This window comes from Cydia splendana, chromosome 3 (genome assembly GCF_910591565.1).
Source record: "Cydia splendana chromosome 3, ilCydSple1.2, whole genome shotgun sequence".
In the NCBI taxonomy this organism is placed as follows: Eukaryota; Metazoa; Arthropoda; class Insecta; order Lepidoptera; family Tortricidae; genus Cydia; species Cydia splendana.
Window position 1 is genome coordinate 6460841 of NC_085962.1, and position 26219 is coordinate 6487059.

A 26219-nucleotide genomic window follows, 5' to 3' on the forward strand; every position below is an offset into this window, starting at 1 on the left:
AGTTGTCGAAGTGGGCAGACGTCTGAGGATGGATCCACGCTTCATCGTACTTTTTTTATTTTGGTATCGATGGCGATAACGCTTTCGCCGCCGACAAAATAGAAGGTTTTGGGTGTGTAATAAAACATTTCAAACTGTATAGGTACGCTAAACAAAGTTTTTCAATTTCTTTCAATAGACGTCCGTCTAGTCCGGTGAGTATCCGTTTAAACGTATAAACAATGTACGTTTTTTTGCAGTATAAACGCCGTGTGAATGGTTCTATGCACAAAGTATGTGCCACTATTTATCCGTTAAGACGTATACTGCAAAAAACGTGCAGGACAATGCCGTGTGAACGAAGCCTAAGAAACGATGTGATATTTTGGTAGTGTCAGTCATGCGTATATCATGCAACTCAAGTTAACTGAGTTGTGTCTGATGCCATCGGCAAAAAAATGAAGTTACATTGAGTTAGTCATATGCTTTTCTCAGTAAATACCTACCTAATGAAGATATTCAAAATTTTCTTTTAGAAGATATATATTTAATGGTTTTTAATACGATTTAGACTGGTTATCCGTAACTCATGTAACTCGAGTTAACGGAGTTGGGCGTGACACGGCAGCAAGGCGGATGTGAAAAAAGTCAACTTTTCAGGAGAGCCAAAACAAACCTGACACATTTGTTTGACAAAATTACGTATTTTACTACAAAGTTAAAGGCAAATACACACCTCACTATATATCTGCATTTAAGATGCTTAGTCTCAAGTCACTTCCAGCCATCTACAAAAACGAAACATTTCAGAGGTAAGTAGTTAGGTATAATAATGGTTTATGCCTTATAAGGATATTTACATGAAGGAAACAGGAGTGTGAGCGTGCATGTGTGTAAGCTTATCGTGTGAGTGTAATGTACCTAAGTCATGTAAAAAATTGTTTGGATTTTAGTTGTGTTCGAGCGATTTGAAAATGTGAATTGAAGAACTCGAAAAGGAATAGGTAATCCTAAGAATACGTAGTGCTAGGAATCTCTTGGGAAGGTTTCAGAATTTCTTCTGATTCCTCATAGTTCCTAGACTTTAGCAGGTTTTGTATAATTTTTTAGTTTTGTACATTGTGTACAAAACGCCCAGCAATGTCATCGTCATCATCCTCCTAGCGTTTGTCCCGTACTGTGACGGGGTCCGCTTTCCTACTTTTCTCCTTCCACTTCGCTCTATCCTGGACATCGGTTTCCGCTAACCCACATGCGTTTAAATCTTTGGCGATGACGTTACGCCACCGCTGCCTTGGTTTGCCCCTCCTCTGGTAAGCTCAGGGCTCTATTAGGCAATAGAGCCCTGAGCTTACCAGAGGCACGCAATACGTAGGCACGTATTCAGGCGCCCAGCAATGTAACATGTTTATCATGACTATTTGTGTTCTAAATTTAAAAATAAAAAAAAATACCTTCAACATATTTTTTTAATCAAAACTACATCAAATTATCTACATAAGTGTGAAATTTTATGGTCCTAGGTGCAAGAGTTTTTAAAATAGAGTCGCACGCCGGCCTCCACTAAAAGATACCCGTATTGAGGAGCTGCGGCACTCAAAAATACCCCGTAGGTAAAATGTGGCCTTCCATCAGAGAAGGGTCCTTATTCTTCACGTGCAATAAGGACCATTCTATCAGAATGTCTGTTGGAATTTCAGATAAAAAGGTCCTTATTGCACTTGAAGCATTAAGGACCCTTCTGTGCTGGAAAGCCACAAATGTTACATGGGCCTTGTTTAAATTACCAAGCTCCAAACACGAATAAGTACTAGGAAAACTTTGCAACCATTTCAACAATAGACACGTAGCAACCAGAAACTAGAACCAGTAAGTAGAACAGCAAGAGCAGCATGTTCTTCCACACCACTATCAGATACGGGCCCAAGTCCCTATCCCAGCAATGAACGGTCTGCACCACCACTGGGATGAAGAGGCCCAGGGTTGAGAAGAAGATGGCGCCCACCAGACCTATCAGCAGCTCCAAGTCGGGCACTGCGATGGCCAGGGTCACTGGAACAGATAATTTAAATCGAATTTACTAATTGACAATACATATTTGTGCAATAGAAAGTCTTGAAGGGAAAACGTGCCTAAAGTACGATTCCCACCGAACGGACGGAGTCAGAGTGCATGTCAAATTTGTACGGCCGCAAGCCGGTCGGCTTCTCGCGGACGCGGACGGCTCTGGCCGGACATCGCTTTTGCCATACATAATGTATAGGCACATTGAAAATGCGCTCCGGCGCGGCCCGGCACCAGCCGGTTGGTGGGAATCGTACATAAGAGACAAACTGAAGCCTTACCACGACTGCCTTAGCAGTGTGAGACTGACATATCTATCATCTGACGGCTAACCACTGCCGCGTTTCAAAGACCTTATTTATTTTTCGATGCAGGGCAGGGCCTTAACACATGGATTCTTAGTACCTAAGTACTCGTGCGTATGGATTCAGTGCACGCTGTTCAAATAACTTTGGAGCGCGCTATGCTGTACGCTCCGCCGAACACTCCACTTGATGCTGTATGGATGAATAGCTACGGAGAGTACAGAGGCTGTAAATACGACATTTAAGTGCGGTTACAGACTAGCGTGTTTATCTGCGCGTAGATATACGGTAGTTTCGACGTTACGAGCTTACTCGTACACGCGCGTTTCATTTCCCTACATTTGGTTTTTACGAGCTTACACGCGCGTTACTTTTAACCTTTGGTCTATAGGTACGTGCTTAAGACGCGCGTACCTACGCTCGTATAAAACGCTAGTCCAAAACTGCCCTAATTGACCGTAAATATATCCACGGTTATTCACGGTCTATCTCTATACCAATACCGGCGTGCGCTATCTTCATTCTATGGTTTTCTGGAATCTTTATCTGGGCCTACCAAGGCTGCGGAATTCTAGGCACTCGCGCCAGTTCCTTCCCCCCGCTAGAACGCAGGATTTAAGTAGACCTCCGATTCCGTTACTAATGAATGGAAGTTCGGCTTACGGTAACGGTTATATGATATTTACGAAGATCGGACCGGCGTCAGTGAAGCACGGTGGCCGTTTGCTAGATTGCTATTACCTATTTACTCGCGTAAAAGACGCATTATTTTTCGATGCAGGGCCTCTATATGGAGGCGGATTCTAAATTAAACGAATTCCCAATTTATTTCTTAAACGACTTTGACAGGACTTGCAGTGCGCACCAATAAGCGCGTGCGATCGTATCATACCAATATCAAAACCGTAACAGATTTAAAAATCTAAATACTGATCCTCCAAAGGACGTCACAGACTTAACCTTTTGGACGCCAATGACCGATATATCCGCACCGCAGGTTCAACGCCAAAGACTGATTAATCGGTCACAGACCACAGAGCAACATAGACCTACGTGCATATGCATAAAATTCAATTTCAGTTTTGACACTTCGGTGACGTGGCGTCCGCGTGACAGCTTTTGTGTTTGACACGGCGTCGAAAAGGTTAAACGTAAATATCGACGTAAATACTTGTTGTGTATTTATATTTACCCGTGAGAGCGACACACAGTGTTCTGAGAACGACTTGCCCCAGATTATGGTAGTTCGCAGATAAGCAGCTCTGTATTCGAGTCCAGAGGATGTCCAAAGGCGCGTACATCTGCAGGCAATATGTGAAGAATACCGCTACAGCCACCAGAATTTTCGCTACCATCGCCGGGCTACGGAAAAAAAATAGACATACAGGTGACTTCAAATTGGTAATACAAAACACTCGATTGTGGCTCACTTGAGAGCCCATCAACGGGCAGACCAGCGCCACTGCTAATTAATCGTGATTATTTAAATTTTACGACAGGTATTTAAAAAAGGGGGCCGCTACGTTACTGTATTGTGTATTTCAGTACCTTTTGTATACATCAAACTAGTTTTTATGTTGCTGGATTCGTCAATCTAAAGTTAAAACGGCCGTTTTTGTTTAGAGGTCCTAGTTCGATGAATCCAGCAACATAAAAATAAGTTTCATGTATTCAAAAGGTACTTAAATACACAATACAGTACGTAGCGTAGCGGCCTTTTTAAAAATACCTGTCGTTTAATTTAAATAATCACTATTATTTAGCAGTGGAGCTAGTCTGCACGTTGATGGGCTCTTAATGCCAAATAGTATACTACATTAAGCCCGTTGTTGAAATTAGTTGTTTAATTAGGTAAGTACCTATCGCATATTTTCTAACAAAACGAATAAGTAATTAAAGTCCCGAAGTGTGGTTACCCCACATTAAATACCTAACTGTTATACCTGTCATTCTTATTTTCTTTGACAAATGACAAATACTAATAATTTTGATACGCTATCTGAATAAAGACAACCATTTAACTTAAAAAAAAATACCGTTTTTTAATAGGTACTTGAAGAAGATAAGAGACATCTAAATATATAAACGTGAAAGACCTGACTGACTGACTGACTGACTGACTGACTGACTTAAATCAACGCACAGCCCAAACCGCTGGGACTAGAAAGTCCGAATTTGGCAACTAGATTCCTTATAAGGTCTAGGGGTCCACTAAGAAAGGATTTTTCAATATTCATCCCCTAAAGGAGTGAAATGGGGGTCCAAAGTTTGTATGGGGAAACAAGATTAGTTAGACTATTTTATTCCAAATTTCACAGGAGTATTCCTAAAGATAAATGAGTAAACACGTGTTTCAGGTTTTTTGAAAATTGAACCCCTAAGAGGGGGAAAAGTCCCCAATAGGGTTGATATTTCAAAATATCAATATGGGTATCGTTTTCATAGTATTTTGAGACGCTAATAACAAAAATGGCATCAAAATTAAAATTAACGTAGCCGAAGTGAACAATCATCCCCCTGGTGGGGGTGCAATGGGGTTGAAATTTCAAAATATCAATATGGGTATCATTTCCATGGTTTTGTGGGACGCTAATTACAAAAATGGGATCAAAACTAAAATATAACGTAGCCGACGTGAACTATGGCCCCTGGTGGGGAATGCTAATTACGAAGATAGCATAGACGGTTGTAACATACACGCTGATTTACAGCCACACGTGATCCAGACTTTTGGGAATGCAATGCCTTGAAGTAAATTTTTTTAGCTATTAGCTCAGGGAAAATTTCACTAATACCTACAATGGCTGTTGAATCGTTGGATATTGATGGGACCATGTTGGCTCACACCGTAGTACCTATAATTGGAGATGGAGCCTGTCAGGCCGCGTAGCCAAGATGCCAATCGCTTACTCTCCGTAGCGATCGAAACGCAACTGTCACTGTCGCGCTAATATGGAAGAGTGATAGAGAGACATAATGCTTTTCGTTGTCGAAGCGATAGCGATTGTAACCTTGGCTAGGCCGGCTGTTTCGCGCCATCTCCTATCTTCTGTATGATACGCAGGTGATGGCCAGCGAGGTGCGCGAGCAAATCGTTAGTCACGTGGTGGCCAACTGGGAGGAGTTTGTTATTATGTCTCATAACAGTAACGGTGATAATTACTCCAGCTCCGTTGAATACTGCCTTGAAATGTCGCGCCCGTTTACTTACGGTAGTCTCTGCGAGTTGGTAGCGGCAGGACAACTGTTTCCGTGGGTTTTCGAAGTTTACCGCAACAATGAGCTATATATGAGAGTTGGTACTGTGGGTAATCCGGTGGGCCAACTAAGATTTTCAAGTGATTTGTCTAGCGGTCATTTTGACGTATATATTCGCAGTGAATTACTCGTAAGACCCACAATATCAGAGCCCCCTTCTTCACTCCTCTCTGTGGTTGCCAAGAAGATTACCACGAGAAGGAATGAAGAGATTACCACCCCACCACCCCATTTAGAATCAGACTGATCATTATCTCTTACCGCTACCAAAACAGTTACTAAAAAACGCCGTGCCAGGTTCACGAATACTACACGGAACAAACAACTAAAAGCTGCCGCAAATAAATATATGCAAAACAAATCATCAGATCACCAAGCTGCCGTAAGCAATTACCAAAAAATGAACCCTGATGTACACAGAGAAGCAGTAGCTAGGTATCAGCAAGCCCACCCCGAGGTAAACCGTGACACCTCTGCTAGATATCAGCAAACCCACCCCGAGGTAAACCGTGACACCTCCGCTAGGTATCAGCAAATCACACACACTGATAAACTTCATCCATGTAAAACTCCGCACCATTTTGCAATTCTCTCTCAAGTTGCCGTTTAATGTCGTCCGAAAAACTGTCCTTATATTTTTCCCAGAGACTTAACGGGTCAGTAAGTTGACAAAAAACTAACATTATTATGAAAAGTTCACGCAGCTTGAAGGGAGAATCGCACAACGCAGCTTCCTCTAAAGTTGAGTCCCAAATGTTTATCGTCCTCTAGCAATCCAAGGGAGAACCACTAATGTAGTGTATAAGGAGGTGCTATAGGTACAAAAGGCTACAACTACATAAATAAAAAATATAAATTAAAAGGTGTTAGGTACAAAACGTACATTAGATTATATTAAATAAGTCGAGCTCGATTAATCGATATAATTACAATGCAGTACGGTTACCATCAGTTTGTCACTGACATAAACGCCGTCGAGAACGTAATTTACTTTCTATATATCCCGTTTGCACTAATATGCGAGTGCGAGCGAGATGTATAGAAAGTAAATTACGTTCTCGACGGCGTTTATGTCAGTGACAAACTGATGGTAACCGTACTGGTGTCTTCAAGTCAAGAGTGAATACTGTGAATAAGCTTTTACTGAAATAGTGAGCTACACCTTCGGCCTTGTCATCACTTTCCAGCAGGTGAGACTAAGGTCAGTCACTGTTCAGTCCGTAAAAAAAAAAAAAAAAATTAAAAAAACTCTCCTGCGCGTGCGAAGCCGCGGGCAAAAGCTAGTAATGATATAATTGTCGATCCAAAAGCTGAGGTGTGATATGGTATCAGATATAGTACCTATGTAGACATAAGAGATAGAGCGAGTCAGTAATATAAATAAACGGACCATTACTAAGCACGCTTTTGTTCATCTTTAATATCGTACCTTTTTCCCCGCCACTCCTCAAAGCTTCATCAACTTATCTTTTGTCAGATTTGAATAGGGACGGGAGGTTTATTCGGACTTATATTTTAGTATCATTCGATTATGCGTCTCGGTCGCGCTAAAATACGAACAGTAGTAGGCGAAAAATGAAGTGAGCCGATGAATGGTATCTCTAATAAAATTGCTCTTTTACAATAGGGCAAAAAAAAAACAATTCAATCTCGGCATTGCTTACGTACCTACTTGGACTAAACAATCTTGAACCCACATACTTTTCTAAATTTTAATTTCTATGTTTTAATAGTATTCCAACTTATCAATTCGAAGTTTATTGTTTAATACAAATTTTCATATTTATTCAATAATGATTATGATAGTTACAAAAAAGTATACAAATTACAACACTTACAAATAAAAATTAAAAGTATAAATTTAAAAAAACAAACCGCTCCCTGCCGTTCCCGGTGCAAAGGTGCCCATGATGCTCGCAGCATTTCCACGCTGGATCACCACGGACAGCCTTTGCACAAGGAACGACTCGGAGCGGGGGCCCTCCCCTTTCTGTCTGAGTCGACGTCCTAATCCTAAATCACGTGTGAAGCTTTTCGCGTCGGTTGACGAGCAACCCGCCGTTTCTACAGAGAAAGGGATGACTAGGTATGTAGCCAGGGGAGAGAGGAATTTTAATAAAATAAAAAATTTATGTAAAGAAACATTAATTTCAAAGTTAAGACTATTTGTGTCGAAAAAAAGTATCATTTGCCTTAAAGTGTCGATATTATCTAATAAACAAAGTATCATAACTAGTTATTCCCGCCATATCAACGAGACGTGTAGCAAAGCACTTCACACCTCCTTTTGTCCTTTTGTATTAGTATAGTAGATTGTTAACCAAGGGATGAAAGGCACTCATTTCTGCCGAGGTAGTTTGGCAATAGTCCGAGGCTGAAATGATGCCTTTCACCCGAGTTATCACTCTACTTTTCATTTCGAAGACGAGGAAAGTAAAATGCATGATGTGTTTTTTTAAAACATGACTTAGTATACATTTTTATAGTATTTTTTGATGGTGCTTTCAATTAACAATTTAGGCAAAAGTATCGTTATTTACTTAATGGGGAGTCAAATATCAGAATGGAAATTGTTTAACAAATCCATTTATACCCAAATTTCAATTGTTTATCGTAAAAACAAAATCGTACTTGGAACCTAAAATGCTCTAGTGCAGAAACGTATCATTTTCTGCACACCTTTTAGAACAACAATGACCCTCTTTCAGAACATGAGAAATGAAAACATCATTTTACTATCGAAATGTAAGTTGGAATTATCTTCCATGACCGGGTAAAACGTAACGACCTCGTTCAGTTTACGACGATGTTTAATAATTTAGGTGATATTCCCATTCATCTTATCTGTGTCTGCTACAAACATTATGTTTTGTAATGGACGATTAAAAATTTAATTTCCCAGCAGACTCATGAAAGGATTGATTACCAAGCATACTTATTGTTACTCGTACAACTTGATTTTTGCGATATATAATCATATATTTCTACTGCTCATATTTAAAAATCAACGTGTCAACGTGTGTTTATGCCTTGCCTAGGGAATAACTTCGCTCGGTGTTGGTTGGCGAGGGTTTTTGTAATTTAATCTTTCTTCACATTTTATCTGTTTGCATGTTTTTCCTTTTTCCATTTTGTAATTTTACTGACAAATCTATTTTTCTAGCGTGAATTGGTGTGTAAGCACTGTATTAAATAAAAATGTAAATATGTACCTATGATAATTTTTCAAAATAAGAAAATATATTTAATTATAAACATTATGTTTGTAACTATTAATTGTAAACATATCATCTACTCCGGCTGTACAAGTATTTGCATCTAAATAATGGTTATTCGTACCGCGCTAATTTATAATTATCAATTTATCACATTCCAGTGCCGGGCACTCATGCCAATAATTCTGCCAGAAAGTTGCTCACCCTTTTAATACCCAAACCCACGTTATGCTAATTTTCAACCATGTTTAAGTACGAGTACTTATAGGTTAAGAATTAGCATAAGATGGCGTGATACCGCTTTGACCCGGCAAAGTGGAGTGCTCTTGCCAAGTACCTAAGTAAATATATAAGGGGAACACCATTACAGGGGTGTACATTGTGACAAAATCAAAATTTATATTTAATAGGTATACATAAAATTCCCGTCTACGGGTGAATTGCAGAAAATATGTACCTATTACCGTATTTAGTGTCCCGTGAAAACACGGAGGATTTAAAAATATATTTTGAGAATAAGACACATCGGAGTTAGGTATGTTAATTTAATAAAAGTAATTATTTTGATTCAGATAAAATTCATCTTATAAGTCTTATAACAATTATAGCTTTGCTTTATTTTTTAGTTATTTTTCTATGATGCATGCAGTAACTTCACAACAGTATAATCATGTCCCAATGTCGAGCGTAGTTCTATCGAGGACGTTTGTTACGATTCATATTATTATTATATTATTCAGAGCCCACTGTGTCCCACTGCTGGGCAAAGGCCTCCCCCCCCTCTTCCTCCACTCGTCTCTATTTAGTGCAATATCTGGCCAGCCTCTCAAGAAGGAGTCCAAGTTATCCCGCCATCGCCGACGAGGCCTGCCGGCTCCCCGGTTAGACTCGTGGGGCTCCCACTCTGTGGTTAACTTGGCCCACAAGTCGTCTGGCATTCGGCACACATGACCAGCCCAGTCCCATTTTAACTTGGCCGCTTTCCGAGCTACGTCCATTATTCGAGTCTTAGAGCGCAGCGTGGTGTTTCGGACTCGATCCCTTAATTTTACACCTAATATGCTGCGCTCCATAGCTCTCTGGCAAACCCCGAGTTTGGACTTCTGAGCTTCCGTCAATACGATTCATATTAGTTTCTTAAAAGTTTAATTGTAGATAATTAAGTCTTTATAAGTTCTTCTGTATGTTCAATACGAATATATTTACTTTTATTAGGAATAATATATCATTTTGGTATTAATAGGTACATACTGTCCCAACTTATAGAACTTTCGTTACTCAGGTTTAGTTACGGAGGATTAATCCCAAAGATTGTTTAAAATATTAATAGAATTACTTCTAATTATTCTGGCAACACAGTGGCACAACTCTCAAATCGTTAAACACAGCGACACCCATTATATTTTTTCAACGAAATGGCTAATGGATGGATGCGTGGTGTCAAATATACGTAGGTGTAAAATATACGCCAAACGTTATCAGTTTCGTTACAGCAAGTATCAATTTCGTTTATTCTCAGTTTAGTTACGAAATCCAAAAGGTACATTTTTTCTGCAATTCACCCCTACAACCCCTTAAAAAGCAATTTTTCTTTCATTGTTCACGGCCCGCTGCTTATACGGCTGTTCGATATTTTGTAACTACTTCTATGGCCATACTAAACATACTTACATAAAAAGTCTATTTTATGCGTTTCGGCATTCGGCTCATTATATCAGATTCGGCTGTCGATGTTTCCCTATGGAGTAGACAAATTTTGTTCCGTGATTTCAGCATTGAATTCCCGTAGTGATAGTTAATTAGTATGATTTACACATTTTAGAAATTATTTTCATATTTTTAGTTTTTGTGCAACTTTTATTACGATTTTAAAGTGCATAATTTGTGCACAAAAACTCAGGTTTCCGAAGGCCTCAATACAGCCTCAAATTGCTAAATAAACTTTTGGCAACTGTATTGTGAATTAAATAAAAAAGTGCTACGACTTTTCAAAAACTCCGTTCTCTGAGCCTACTTCACCTTAAGGAGTAAACTCCATACACAAATAGAAAATAAATTCAAGAAATTGCGTAAACCTGCTTTAAAATAAATGTAGCCGTTACATTGCTAACGATAACATAAAGTTTACCGGTACTTTATTTTACCGTCTCGTCTCAATAACAGTTGAAAGTTACCTTGGCGATGAAGGGCTAATAATTTTACATAACTCGTTATATAAATCAATATTATTGAATTGACCAGCAGACACTGTTTGTCGCTTTTTAACACCGCGCAATTGAAAAAATAAACAAATACGGATCCCTTTCTTTGACATAATTATTGAAAGTCATAATGTACCTAATGATTGTCAGATTATCATTAGTCATAATCTTAGATTCAAGACATTTAAGTCATACCTAATTCTAAAACCGGTTATCCTATAGATAGGTTAGGTTAAGTTAGGTTTGTTTTATGGCAATCTTGAAAGGTTACGCGTTTCTGAGAAAAACCAAATTATAACGAATGAAAATGCGGACAAACAATACATTATGACTTACAACTTTATGGGAGCACATTGTTATTATCACGCTGCGCTGTCACGTCGTTAAATACGGGCCATCATATCCGTGTTCCTTATCTTTTGTGTATGTATTGTGTTTGAACGTGACTTTACATTTTTTGCGGGCATCTTGTGAATGAAATCTGCGTGAAAATCTATAGGTAGGATACAATCAAAAGCCGGCAACTTGGGCATATCGATCGACGCCCCTGAGACTTCGTTGCGATACCAAGGGGCACAGTTTTGTAACATCAGAACTACCTATAGACCGACATTGACAAAACGACGTACCTACTCCAAAGTTTCAAGTTACAGACTAAACTCTAGTTTTGAGCTTTTAAACTGAAATTTATTACAAAAGGTATTGAATTAGAAACCCCAACGTTTTGAGACTTACAAGGTCGACTTTTGGAAAGTACCGCTTTTAAATGGGGAAATTATGTTTATTAAGTAGATACAAGTGGGTCGAGATTTAGCATTATACAGATTGGATTTTTTTAATCGGGCACTGAGGACAGCTACCAGATCCCATGATGCTATTAAACTGACGACTTTCATGAAAAAGTATAGGTATAGGTAGGCGGACATCTTGGATTTTAAAATGGTAATATTTTTTACAATCCGTACCCCTAAAAATCTGGAAACGATATTATCCATGATTACAAAATACTTTCACGAAAAAGTACATGTAGGTACTCAGTCCAAATTTTAGGGCTGTAATATGAAAATCTATTCTTACCCACCTTAAGCGGGTTCTTGGCAATTAATGTGTTAAGAAAACTCACATTTCATCCTGCGGGAGATTAAGAGTGACGCTTCCTTGAGCCTCGTCGCCGTACTTCAAGAAGCCAAACAAGCCCACCACACCGTACAGGGTGGCCACAAAGACCATGGTCACGTTCAGGACCCCAGGGCACCCGAGGAAGCGGTTCGGGTTCGCCATCTCGTTCTCGACGGGCATGACCACGTTGATGCCCAAGAATGGAGGCGTTAAGTTTAGGTATCACTATCGCTACACCTTGGGTAAACCCCCCACAAGGTGGACTGATGACCTGGTAAACGTCGCGGGAGTCCGCTGGATGCGGGTGGCGCAAGACCGGTTATTGTGGCACTCTTTGGGGGGGGGGGGGGGGCTATGTCCAGCAGTGGACGTCCTCTGGCTGATATGATGATGATGATCACTACACCTTATACAAAGTCCCCCGCCGCGTCTGTCTGTTTGTGTGTTTGTTTGTATGTTCGGGATAAACTCAAAAACAAACGGATTTTTATGCAGTTTTCACCTATAAATAAAGTGATTCTTGAGGATTTCTTGGGTGATTTTTGAGCTGTACCCGCACCTTTTTCATTACTTACACAATTTGTTGCACAATGTTTAGATTAATACTTACACCTACTTACTCCATATACCTAAGATGGACTAATTACCTACCTAACCCTTATTTTATTTATTTTATTTTATTATTAAGGTTCACCAGCAGTGGCAACAACAACTTATGCACTAACACACTTGCGTACTATTCAATTGTGATTGCGCCACCAATTACAGGCGAACACAGCATGCATATTACTCTAAACATTTTAATAAGGTAAGAAGAATTACAATGATGCCTAATAAGTCTAATAACTAGATAAAAACTAAACAATAAATAAACCTAAAATCTACAAAGTGGAATGTCAAGAGGCACTTCAATCGGGAATCGAAGTAAGCTTCTTTTTAAAACTATTTAAGCTGTCATAGTATATATCCAGCAGCATAGTATATATTGTGCTTGCTAATTGTATTATACAAGCGCGACATGCGGGGCACCGGTGAGTGGGAACCAAGTTTAGTGCGACAGAAACGCATACTAAATAGAGGGCAGGGGTAGCGTGGAGTGCGGGTTGGTACTTTAAGCGCGAGCATACTCAGTAGGCTGGGACAGTCTACTTGGCTGTTGATTATTTTGTATAGGAACGTCATGTCCAGCATTTCTCTCCTACATTCTAGTGATTTCATATGGAAGCGCCTAAGTCTTTCTTTATACGACGTTCGTTTCGGTATTCTATTTCGGTAAGCCAGGTGTTTAGTAAATCGTTTCTGCTCGCGTTCAATTCTGTTGACATGGATTTTGTACGTAGGCGTCCAGATAATACTACCATATTCAAGCTTACTTCTGACGAATGAGTTAAATAGCTTTATCAGAGTCGAGTTTTTCTTAAATTCTTTCCCAGCTCTGAGTACAGCCCAGCGCCCTGAATGCAGCGTCAATCATGGTGTTTATGTTTATGAAATCGCAGTTTGCTGTCCAGTGTAACGCCGAGATCCCTGATCTCAGTCACTTCTTGCACATGTTGGTTCATGATTTTGTATTTTGTTTGCAACTCGTTCCGCTTCCTATGGAATTTAATATGGTAACATTTCGTGGGATTTAAATGCATTCTATTGATAGCACACCACTCCACTAAGGACCATCGCCATGTAAATTTTCAGCATCAGCGGGGTCTCTAATGATTCTGATCGTCGGCAAACAAGTACACATTAGAAAATTTAAATATGGATGTTACATCGTTGATGAAAATGTTGAAGAACAGAGGGCCCAAGTTCGATCCTTGAGGTACTCCAGAAAACGCTACGAACTCACGAGACTGCGCGCCCTCAATAACCACAGTCGATGGCCTATTCTCCAGGTAAGACCGATACCAGTTATACAATGATTGACATATCCCAAATTGATGCAGCTTATCTAAAAGTATCTGGTGATTAACCTTGTCGAATGCCTTCGAAAAATCCGTATGCACTGCATCGACTTGGTATCCCTTGTCAACCGCTTGAGTAAGGTCCTCGATAAAATTGCATAGGTTTGTGTTAGTTGATCTCTTTGGCATAAACCCGTGTTGCAATGGTGATATATAATTTTGCACATGGCTAAAGATATATGGGTACACTACCTGTTCGAAAATCTTGGCAACTGTGGATAGGATAGAGATAGGTCGGTAGTTACAGACTAAATTACGTTTCCCGTTTTTGAATATAGGGACTATTCGAGCTTCTTTCCATTTATCCGGAAATACTCCTGTTCTGAGAGACCAGTTGTACAAGATGGTGAGGGGCTCAGAAAGTGGCTTAGCGCAATTTTTAAGAAATAAAGGCGGTATATTATCGGGACCGGTACCTTTTGATATATCGAGTTTTTTTAAACGGCCTTCAACTTTATCCTGCGAGAGTATTATGTCTGCCATTTCACTACCGGTAATTAGTATTTTTCTATTTGGATAGTTTCCGTGTTTTTCATATACTGATGAAAAATGATTAGCAAATAAGTTACAAATATCTCTGCGATTATCTGCTTTTGTGTCATTGAGCTCCATAACAGGTGGGTACGCGGAACTATTACAACGCATTTTGCTTAGCTTATGTGTGTCCAGAACATTTTCGGATTTTTGTTTATTTTGACATTGGAAATGTCTTTTCGTTCGCTCCAGTATAGGGTCCTATTTCACGAAAAAGTTCGATCCCCTTATATCTCGGAAAGTTGTGAAGATGTGATATTAAAAAAAGGCTCAAAAGACGCATAATCACAAGAGCTGTAAGGTGCAAAAATAATTATTCGAGAAAGTCAAAAACGAAAAAAGTTATGGTCGAAATAGTGAAAATAAAATTCAATTATATTTTTTGAATTTTTGATTTTGGTGCTCGATAATTTGGAAACGATACATATATCGTACATTGTAGGAGAGGATGGAAAACCGCTAAAAGATGGACGAGTCGTTTGAGGGCCGACACGTTAGTGGAGGCCCTCAAATAATACGAGTCCATCTTTAGCGTTTCCGGCCGAGGCATTACATAGTGCTTTTCACGACTACTGCGAGGAAATAAGAAAACATTTGCATAACTATAAGTACTTGCCCGCGATTTCTCAGGTAGCAAATTACTAGCCACTGCCTGTGCTGTCTCTTGAATTTCGGTAGGCGTCAGTGTAAGAATATCATTTTCTTCACTAGAAGAACTCATTTTTATAGCGAGCGTAGATATACGCGTTTCTTGTATTTTTTAGTCAAACACAATTTACACTATCCAATTCAGTAAGTATTTTCAAATCCCGCCTTTTTTACTTTTTTTATCACTTTTAAGAGGCGTTTTTCTGTTATTTGCTTCAAACCGACTCTAAACTTAGAAGCGTTTTTGCTAAAAAAACCACAAACAGCTACAAAAGTAAAAAACGCCTTAAGCGTGAACTGAATGGATAATTGTTAAAAAAAAGGAACTGAATGGTTTTGACATTTTTTTTTTTCAATCAAGAAATTGGTCCTATAAATAACCTTATTTTATTTTTTGAAGGAAAATGTTGCGCCAAAAAAGACCTTTTATTGATTTTTATGTTTTAAATGATACTCATTGCTGTAGCGAACCGTCACCAATGACAGATGATGATAACAATGAAACATTGTAGTAGTGGTGGTTCAGGTGCTACAGCTATTGCCTACTTTCCAGCTTGGTTTTAGACCATCTATTGCCACATTTCCGAACAGTGGCGTGAAAAGAATGATATCAAAAATTTGAGAAAAACGGCTCTGGGCAATTTAGTCACCTAGAATTTGAGCCTAAAACAAAGACGATCGGGTTAAGGGTTTGCCCTGTAGCCTAACCTTACGAGTAAAATAGTCAAAAAGTCAGAACGACATTTTTCTCATGACATTTATGACTTCATGTTTCGCAAAGTTCGTTATCGGTGTTTGTTGTGAATTATCAGGATTATGACGGCAGAATAACACTTGCACTGCGTGGGCTATCAAAGTCGCTGCAGATTTTTCTTGGTCTAACTCTATCTATCCTGTTTGAGACGGGCGTAGATAACGTGTTCACTATTCGACAAACTATGCATTCTTGTTGTGGTGGAAATAGAAATAGAGATAGAGATAGAGATAGAGATAGAGGTAGAGGTAGTGGTAGAGGTAGAGGTAGAGGTAGAGGTAGAGGTAGAGGTAGAGGTAGAGGTAGAGGTAGAGGTAGAGGTAGAGGTAGAGGTAGAGGTAGAGGTAGAGGTAGAGGTAGAGGTAGAGGTAGAGGTAGAGGTAGAGGTAGAGGTAGAGGTAGAGGTAGAGGTAGAGGTAGAGGTAGAGGTAGAGGTAGAGGTAGAGGTAGAGGTAGAGGTAGAGGTAGAGGTAGAGGTAGAGGTAGAGGTAGAGGTAGAGGTAGAGGTAGAGGTAGAGGTAGAGGTAGAGGTAGAGGTAGAGGTAGAGGTAGAGGTAGAGGTAGAGGTAGAGGTAGAGGTAGAGGTAGAGGTAGAGGTAGAGGTAGAGGTAGAGGTAGAGGTAGAGGTAGAGGTAGAGGTAGAGGTAGAGGTAGAGGTAGAGGTAGAGGTAGAGGTAGAGGTAGAGGTAGAGGTAGAGGTAGAGGTAGAGGTAGAGGTAGAGGTAGAGGTAGAGGTAGAGGTAGAGGTAGAGGTAGAGGTAGAGGTAGAGGTAGAGGTAGAGGTAGAGGTAGAGGTAGAGGTAGAGGTAGAGGTAGAGGTAGAGGTAGAGGTAGAGGTAGAGGTAGAGGTAGAGGTAGAGGTAGAGGTAGAGGTAGAGGTAGAGGTAGAGGTAGAGGTAGAGGTAGAGGTAGAGGTAGAGGTAGAGGTAGAGGTAGAGGTAGAGGTAGAGGTAGAGGTAGAGGTAGAGGTAGAGGTAGAGGTAGAGGTAGAGGTAGAGGTAGAGGTAGAGGTAGAGGTAGAGGTAGAGGTAGAGGTAGAGGTAGAGGTAGAGGTAGAGGTAGTGGTAGAGGTAGAGGTAGAGGTAGAGGTAGAGGTAGAGGTAGAGGTAGAGGTAGAGGTAGAGGTAGAGGTAGAGGTAGAGGTAGAGGTAGAGGTAGAGGTAGAGGTAGAGGTAGAGGTAGAGGTAGAGGTAGAGGTAGAGGTAGAGGTAGAGGTAGAGGTAGAGGTAGAGGTAGAGGTAGAGGTAGAGGTAGAGGTAGAGGTAGAGGTAGAGGTAGAGGTAGAGGTAGAGGTAGAGGTAGAGGTAGAGGTAGAGGTAGAGAGAGGTAATTATATTCGTGAGCACACGATAACGGCGATGTGGCTACCACTTCTCGAGTTGACTACGGATTTGCCGTGTAGTAAATTTCTTGTACTTTGAACATTAATATATCCTGCTTATTAATCGAAAAATGAAATATTGTACCTATATATACTTATGCGCCACGGCGACAATTATTCAAACTTCGATACGCGTGTGGAAATTTTGCAATTTGTTTGTTCACATGCGTTATGTCCAGGATACTTATGTTAATCTAAGAATAAAATAATTATCATTCAACGTTGAAGTTTTATTTTGTAACTTTTTCCTTATCCAGCCTTTCTCGTCGCTCAGCGACAATATTTTTTCGAATTCCGTAGATTCATTTCCAATGTGCTCGATAGTCGTGTGAGGCACGAAATCTGTGATTTTTTTTTCTATCTCGCTTATGTAGTTTTTGTAGCATTGATTTATTAATTTGTCTTATTTTATAACCCTTATATTATACCTAAGCACTGATGTAAAAAGTAATGAAATAAATGCATTTGTATTTGTATTTGAGGAAGGTTTAGGTGCTAGTATACGAATATAACAACAACACTGACGATGTTTGTACAAAATCGCGTGCCTTAATTATTCAGCGTCATCTATTGAACGGAAGTTGAGTTATGTTATTAGGATAGCTCGTGATTCTTAATTAAAGAAAACAACGGGTTGCACTTTGGGAGTGCCGGCAGAAGTGAAAACTCAATGACTAGTGCAAAATGTCTGCAGCACTATGTGTAATTGAGGTTAACGCCATCTAGCGTTATTTCGTCGCATTACTTGAAACCCCTAAGCACATCACTGTTAGTACCATGCAGTTAGAGGGAAACTCACTAGATGGCATTTAAATATTTTAAATCAATAAAGAAAAACTCAATGACATTCTAAGTTTTTCGATCAGGTCACGTGTCCGTCTTACAGTCACGTGGCATCTGTTACAAGTTTAAAAAAATTTCCCCATCACAAAAAGTGCACAGCGCCGCTAAAGAAGTTTTCACTTCAAAAAAACAAATAATAATAAAAAGAAAATTGTTAACAAGCTGATGAGAGTGCCTACGAACGAATATCTATTTTTTTTAACTCCTAAAAAAAATGCCCTGCCGTCATCCTTAAACATTCTAATAATGTTTCACGGGTATATTATTTACACGTATCATTTAAAACTTTGTATTAATAGAATTTAATATCTACTTATTTGTATGTACCTACATAGCTCTCTTGTTTGGAAATACATACTTATGTATACTTAGGTTTGGCAAATATTTTCTTAGTGACAGAACGACCGAGAGAAACATCTAAAATACGACAGCAACAGATGATCTAAGAGCCCCTTTACGCCACCTTGTCATTTCATGCGACTAGGGACGGAATACAATTATTTCTTAAAAAAACAGCATCTAAATTAAATGATAAATGGGGAAAGGCAAATAATTTTCTGGCTGCAGATCCCTCAAGAGAGAGATTTTCTATAGTTAATAAATATCCATAGAGGATAATGAGGACAAAATTTCATATAAAAAGAGTTTTTTGCAATAACGTAGCGCTTAGATCATAATACGGTTGCCAAAAAATATGAATTGCAATATTCAGGCACTTCTCTAGTTACGATTCGAAACCTGATTTAACAACTTTTGCTCGATAGAAAAAAATCCCAAACATAGTCACAGGTCTAAAGCGCAACATTAAAAATTTGTAAGTATTTTTGCACAAAATCTATTAACATTAAATTGTTTCTAAAAATGCGTAGAGTCAGACCAAGAATAGTCTGCAGCGGATTTGATAGCCCACGCAGTGAAAGTGTTATTTTAAACGTCAAACTTCTATGAAATTATGACGTATAAATAACACTTGCACTGCGTGGGCTATCAAATCCGCTGCAGACTTTTTTTGGGCCGACTCTAATGCACCTCACGCACATCGAAAAGCGTGAGCGAGATGCCTAATGATACCATTATGTTTACTCGCGATGATTGATATGGTTTGCCGTGTGCACCAATGCAATCAGTCGTCTCATTAGGCATTTCTCGCTTGGACTTATTGGTGCGCGTGAGATGTCGAATGCCATCAATACAAACCAAATAACACAAACTCACCTTAAAAAAAGGGGCCATTGGGTGACTCTAACTGCCAATTTTTCCGGCCCCACGCTCGGTATCCCCTGGAACGTGTAGTAGCACGTGATAAGAAAGGTCAGAAGGAGACAGAGGTTGGCTAGAAGAGAGAAAGGGACCAGGAACTTGAGATGGCGGATTTGGGAGGTCAGGATGAGTGGGAGTAAGAGGAAACCGCAGTAGGTTTTGACGGAGTACACGTGAGATGGGTAGAAGTGGTCGCATATCTGCAAAGAGAAGAAAACTAGTCGTAGAGTCGTCATAAAATATATAGTGACGACCAAAGTAGCCATATACACATCCTTTTTAGTATAGTAACAAAAGTGTATTGTGTGTGTGAACGCAGCAAATAAAAGCCAAAGCAAATGTCGACTTACACGAACCTAAAGAACCTGGCCGAGGACCGCGAATACTGGCCTATACTCCACCGACAACAGCCATGCTCTTAATAGTACATTGTGTATTAAGGGCGGGAAATAAGAAATTACGAACGAGTGTCAATTTTAAGCCCGACGCGAAGCGAGGGCTTAAAATGTTCACGAGTTCGGAATTTCTTTACCGCCCGTGGCACACACAATGTTTTTCATCACACTTGTAAGGAAAAAAAGGAGAATTAATAAAAACAAACTTCTGTATAAAACACTTTTCCGCCCTAGGGCGGAAATTTCAATTTCCCGCCCGCAAGCCCTACGTGTAAATAAGTGTTTTTCATCACACTTGCTCGGAAAAGATTTTTTCCGCCCTAGGGCGAAAAATTCAATTTCCCGCCCGCAAGCCCTACGTGTAAATACATCTTTTCCGAGCAAGTGTGATGAAAAAATTATGACGATGAAGAAAAGTGTGTTATGATATATTTGGCCGCTTTGTCCGTCACTATTTTGAGTTTCCATAACGTCCCGCTTGGCGCGCTGTTCAAAATCCCCTATAAAATGAGACTTACAAAACGCGTACGTCCGTCGCGCTATCGAATGTTTACACTAGGGGTTCTGAAGATTGTTCTGCTGGTAGGTACAAAACGGAATGAATCAAAACGTGTGCGGGCCAAGCAAATAGCAATCAGCCAGAAATGCTTCCCTTTCCAGTAATCAGGCTTCAAGAATAAAGGTGTGGTAAAGTTACTTACATCTTTGAGCGAGGAGGCGATGAAAATTACGTAGACACTGGTTCCACCCAAGCAAACCCCGGCCATAGCGAAGTCAGCAAAGTGTCTGTGGAAGAAAATGATTAAACATCACAATTTTACAAATGATTAAAATATATATTTGACGGCCGCTGTGCCATACAAAAGATGTCCCAATTTTGCTCTCTGGATATTTATAGGGTCATTGTCTTGCAACAAAAAAATTTATTTTACGTGTTTTGGTGGCTGCCATTCCTCAACCCACCAACGGAGCGGCAGCTGACAGTGCAATTGCGTATAATTTAAATATACGCCTATATATTCAAGAAATGCTTATAATTTGAATATATTACGGCCTCCTAGCCTTGTCGGTAGTGACCCTGCCTACGAAGCAGGAGGTCCCGGGTTCGAATCCTGGTAAGGGCATTTATTTGTGTGTTCATCACAAATATTTGTTCCTGAGTTATGGATGTTTTCTATGTATATAAGTATTTATATATATGTGTATATTATATACAGGGTGAAATTTAAATCACTGGCCATATTCATTCCCAGCACTAGGTTACACTTAAGGAATCTATTTAGCGAAAAAAAAGAGTACATTTTTTTATAATTTTCATTTTTCAATTTTTTAATATTTTCCACGAGTCGTGGTCACCCTATTACCACAAATGTAAACAAACCTAATAGTAGGTTTTAACAACAACATCAGCAAAACCCTTATCTGACCTTCACTAAACCTTATAATCGTTGCAATAGGGTCCACCCAGTTAGTGTTGGCGATGGTAGGCAGGTTTATCAATTTCGAGGGTAGTCTAAACTAAACCATTCCGCGCTAGCGGTAAACATAACGGTAAGCATAAATTATTAGTCACTCGTCACTCGCCAACCTTAAAATAATAATCGCGCGCGTACTAAGGTTAAAAAAAATGTTTACGAACCGGGAATATTACGAAGTGGTACGGTGTTATTTATTAAGTGGTGAGTGTTTACGTGGTGCACAAAGATTATACGAAATGGAATCCGTTCCACGCCTTCGCAGACAAGGATTGAATCCAAGAGTACCATCTCGTGGGACTTTCGTTAATTGCGTCGATTTTTAATCAAATGTAAGTTGATTCAATTTTTTAAATACGCCTGAATGCAAAGATTCCTGACCTAGTTTTTACTCATTGTTTTTAAGCCACGGACGTTTTGTTAATAATCATTAGTCAGAAATAACATTTTAGATTAAAAATGGGTTGCCTTTGCATTTTGACGGTTCTAAGCCCGTTAAAGTATGAAAGGAAAAATTAGCAACTTATGTAGGTAATCTCGCTCCAATAGGGTTCATAATTGGTGACGCGATTGCAAACAGCGGGAGGGGCGGGGTGTCAATGACCTTAACTGATAAGAGAGAAGCGGGTGTAGTGGGTAGTTGTCGGTTCACCATAACGTACGAGGTTTTTAGGACAACTTGATGATGAGTTATTTCGAAAAAAATGTACTGAGCGGTATTAAAAGAAAAAACACGTGTTTAATATTTTTTCGAGTTCTTTCGGTTGTTTCAATTTGGCCAGTGAATTAAATTTCACCCTGTATATCGTCGTCTAGTACCCACAACACAAGCCTTATTGAGCTTACTGTGGGACTAGGTCGATCTGTGTAAAATTGTCCTATAATAGTTATTTATTTTTATTTATTTATTTTTATTTATTTATTTATATTTATTTATTTATATTTATTTATTTATATTTATTTATTTATATTTATTTATTTATATTTATTTATTTATATTTATTTATTTATATTTATTTATTTATATACCTGTTATGTTCAAATGATACGCAATTCTTTGTAGCAGCTACGCCAAGTGGACGGAAACAGGCACTGGACGGTAAACTGACGCAATGACCGTATGGAGAATATTTTTACACGGTCGTCCAGTTTCTTCTTAACACATTCAACACCAAGAACCCGACTGTCGGGTACACTGTTCGTAGCGACTACGCGCTACATACGACGAAACCGTGGCTACGCGCTACGAGCGTAACCCGTAGCACTTAGTGGTATTGAATGTGTTAATATCAAGGTACTTCACCCAATGGGCTGTATTTTCACTTAGCGTTAGAAAGTCCAGAGGGACTTAGTGAACTTCATAATTTTAATGCAACCAAGATTTATAATAATGCCATACGACTACATAAATAAATGACTTAGTAACTGAAGCGATAAAGAAGATGACAATGTAAACATAGCAGGCGTTGTGTTTAATTTGTCCTCAACCCTTTACCAGGCCCCTAAGAACTAGCGTGTCTTCATACGTACTGAATATACTGTTAGAACCGTATTGAACGCCTTGTAAAAAAATTCACAGATTTCGTGCCTCACACGACTATCGAGCACATTGGAAATGAATCTACGGAATTCGAAAAAATATTGTCGCTGAGCGACGAGAAAGTCAAAAGTTACAAAATAAAACTCCCTCTCCCTCTCCCTCTCCCTCTCCCTCTCCCTCTCCCTCTCCCTCTCCCTCTCCCTCTCCCTCTCCCTCTCCCTCTCCCTCTCCCTCTCCCTCTCCCTCTCCCTCTCCCTCTCCCTCTCCCTCTCCCTCTCCCTCTCCCTCTCCCTCTCCCTCTCCCTCTCCCTCTCCCTCTCCCTCTCCCTCTCCCTCTCCCTCTCCCTCTCCCTCTCCCTCTCCCTCTCCCTCTCCCTCTCCCTCTCCCTCTCCCTCTCCCTCTCCCTCTCCCTCTCCCTCTCCCTCTCCCTCTCCCTCTCCCTCTCCCTCTCCCTCTCCCTCTCCCTCTCCCTCTCCCTCTCCCTCTCCCTCTCCCTCTCCCTCTCCCTCTCCCTCTCCCTCTCCCTCTCCCTCTCCCTCTCCCTCTCCCTCTCCCTCTCCCTCTCCCTCTCCCTCTCCCTCTCCCTCTCCCTCTCCCTCTCCCTCTCCCTCTCCCTCTCCCTCTCCCTCTCCCTCTCCCTCTCCCTCTCCCTCTCCCTCTCCCTCTCCCTCTCCCTCTCCCTCTCCCTCTCCCTCTCCCTCTCCCTCTCCCTCTCCCTCTCCCTCTCCCTCTCCCTCTCCCTCTCCCTCTCCCTCTCCCTCTCCCTCTCCCTCTCCCTCTCCCTCTCCCTCTCCCTCTCCCTCTCCCTCTCCCTCTCCCTCTCCCTCTCCCTCTCCCTCTCCCTCTCCCTCTCCCTCTCCCTCTCCCTCTCCCTCTCCCTCTCCCTCTCCCTCTCCCTCTCCCTCTCCCTCTCCCTCTCCCTCTCCCTCTCCCTCTCCCTCTCCCTCTCCCTCTCCCTCCCCCTCCCCCTCCCCCTCCCCCTCCCCCTCCCCCTCCCCCTCCCCCTCCCCCTCCCCCTCCCCCTCCCCCTCCCCCTCCCCCTCTCCGCGATTTTGAAAGCCCACGCAGTGCAAGTGTTATTCTGCCGTCATAATCCCGATAATTCACAACAAACACCGATAACGAACTCTGCGAAACATGAAGTCATAAATGTCCTGTGAAAAATGTCGTTCTGACTTTTTGACTATTTTAAGGTTAGGCTACAGGGCAAACCCTTAACCCGATCGTTTTTGTTTTAGGCTGAAATTGTAGCTGACTAAATTGTCCAGAGCCGTTTTTCTCAAATTTTTGATATCATTCTTCGTTTCCAAATTATCGAGCACCAAAATCAAAAATTCGGAAAAAATTGAATTTTATTTTCACTATTTCGACCATAACTTTTTTTGTTTTTGACTTTCTCGAATAATTATTTTTGCACCTTACAGCTCTCGTGATTATGCGTCTTTTGAGCCTATTTTTTAATATCATATCTTCACAACTTTCCGAGATATAAGGGGATCGCACTTTTTCGTGAAATCAGACCGTATACTGGAGCGAACGAAAAGACATTTCCAATGTCAAAATGTATTTACGAAAGTCGGAGATGTTCCTTTAAACCAGAAATAAAAATGTGGGTTACGGTTATCCCATCGCCTGTTTTAGTAATTAACTGTCATACTCGATTTTGTCTTATTATATTCTTGATCAGGCGAAGGGATATATTCCTCCCACATCTTATATCGGTTATCATAGTCAAGGTTTAACTCCAAATCTACTACGAAACATTATATCAATCACTGAATCGCTCTAGGTTGAACACAGAACAGTTTTATTACTTACGTGAGTTTTTATGACATGACAAGACAATTTACCGGGCCATGGGAAGAATAGCTCCCGCACAGTTAAACTCTAATAAGGCCATGGGATTATGTCAACCCACATCCTAATTCTGGTCATACACAATAATGCATGAATATTTAGCAATGTTAACGATTACATTACCTTTCAACACTCAAAATCTACAAATTATCAAAAAATAGTTCGACCTATGTACTTCTGTTTCATAGAAATTAAGGAAAGTGTTCGAATTTCTCCGTAGTTTACTGAAATTAGAGTTCAAGTGAATTTAAACGGCTGCCAAAGATATATTACGCGATTTAGAAGCGTGTTGTGAATGAAGATCATAAAATACTATTTTCAGGGATTGACAAAAGATTTTGTAAGTAGGAGGTTTTGGGGTTAAAACCTGACTACGGTAACCGATATAAGATGTGGGAGGAATATATCCCTTCGCCTGGTAAAGGGTTAAAGGTAAATACTTAATCGCTTTCAAAATAAGAGAAATAAAAAATAATAGACCGGAAGCCAGGATCAGATTTCCATGACCAATCGCCCCCGGGCGAAAACTCGTATAGTGGTTAACGGCTATGTATGATGAACCCTCATGGACGTCAGCTGCCGCTCCGTTGGTGGGTTGAGAAATGGCAGCCACCAAAACACGTAAAAACACGCAAGCAAGTTACTTTATATACCGCATACACTATGTATACTACCGGTACTTTCTAGAGCTTTAGAGGTGTCTTAAGATGTTTCTACTTTTCTCCAAAATTTGCTCTAAAATTCGAAAATTTAATTTAAATTTTAAAAATATTATATTGTGTAACTAACGCATGATAAGAGTCAAGTATCTTAAGAGGGCAATTAAAAAACCAAACGAATTGAATTGAATTGTAATATTTATTTTAGACCGTGGCCCATAATGTGTTAGTACAGGTACATACAATATTTACATGATAAGATTATGGTTAGTAAGACATAAGACAAAACAAAAATAATTAAAGTTACACAACATAAAATTAGAATTACATTCTAGACTGGATAGGCGCTCCAACATGAAGCTTTATCCAGTGTTCCTGAAAAGAACAGTCTAGCCCATTGCTTTTGCCTAACGATTGTACTGAAATGGTATGTACAAATAATTATGTTCTAAATGAATTTTAGTTATTTTTTGTGCTAATAAACGATTCTTATTCTTATTCCTAATGCTTTTGTGTTTATAGACAGTCGACGTCAAAGATATGTTTACATTTTTCGCCTTATTACAAAGGAGTAAGGTGCAAAAGTGTAAACATATCTTTGACGTCGACTGTACCATCGCCGACAGTGTTAACTATACATCGGTGGACGGACATTATGCCTTTTGTAATAAGGTCCAACGTACAGTTAGGAGTGTTGCTGTTTGTACTAGGTCGTCAATTTCAAACTTCCGACGTGTGATGTTAATATTTATTTAAGAGATGCGCATAATTAA

General features: G+C 40.0%; 1 long non-coding RNA gene and 1 pseudogene across 1 annotated transcript in view; one reads left to right on the top strand and one right to left on the bottom strand.

Moving 5' to 3' along the window:
- The window catches only part of LOC134806465 (uncharacterized), a 320640-nt gene that overhangs the window by 265932 nt on the left and 28489 nt on the right, over nt 1-26219 (top strand). The gene's annotated exons all lie outside the window — the stretch shown is intronic.
- Nucleotides 1730-26219, bottom strand: part of LOC134806456 (proton-coupled amino acid transporter-like protein CG1139) — a 41361-nt pseudogene continuing 16871 nt past the window's right edge.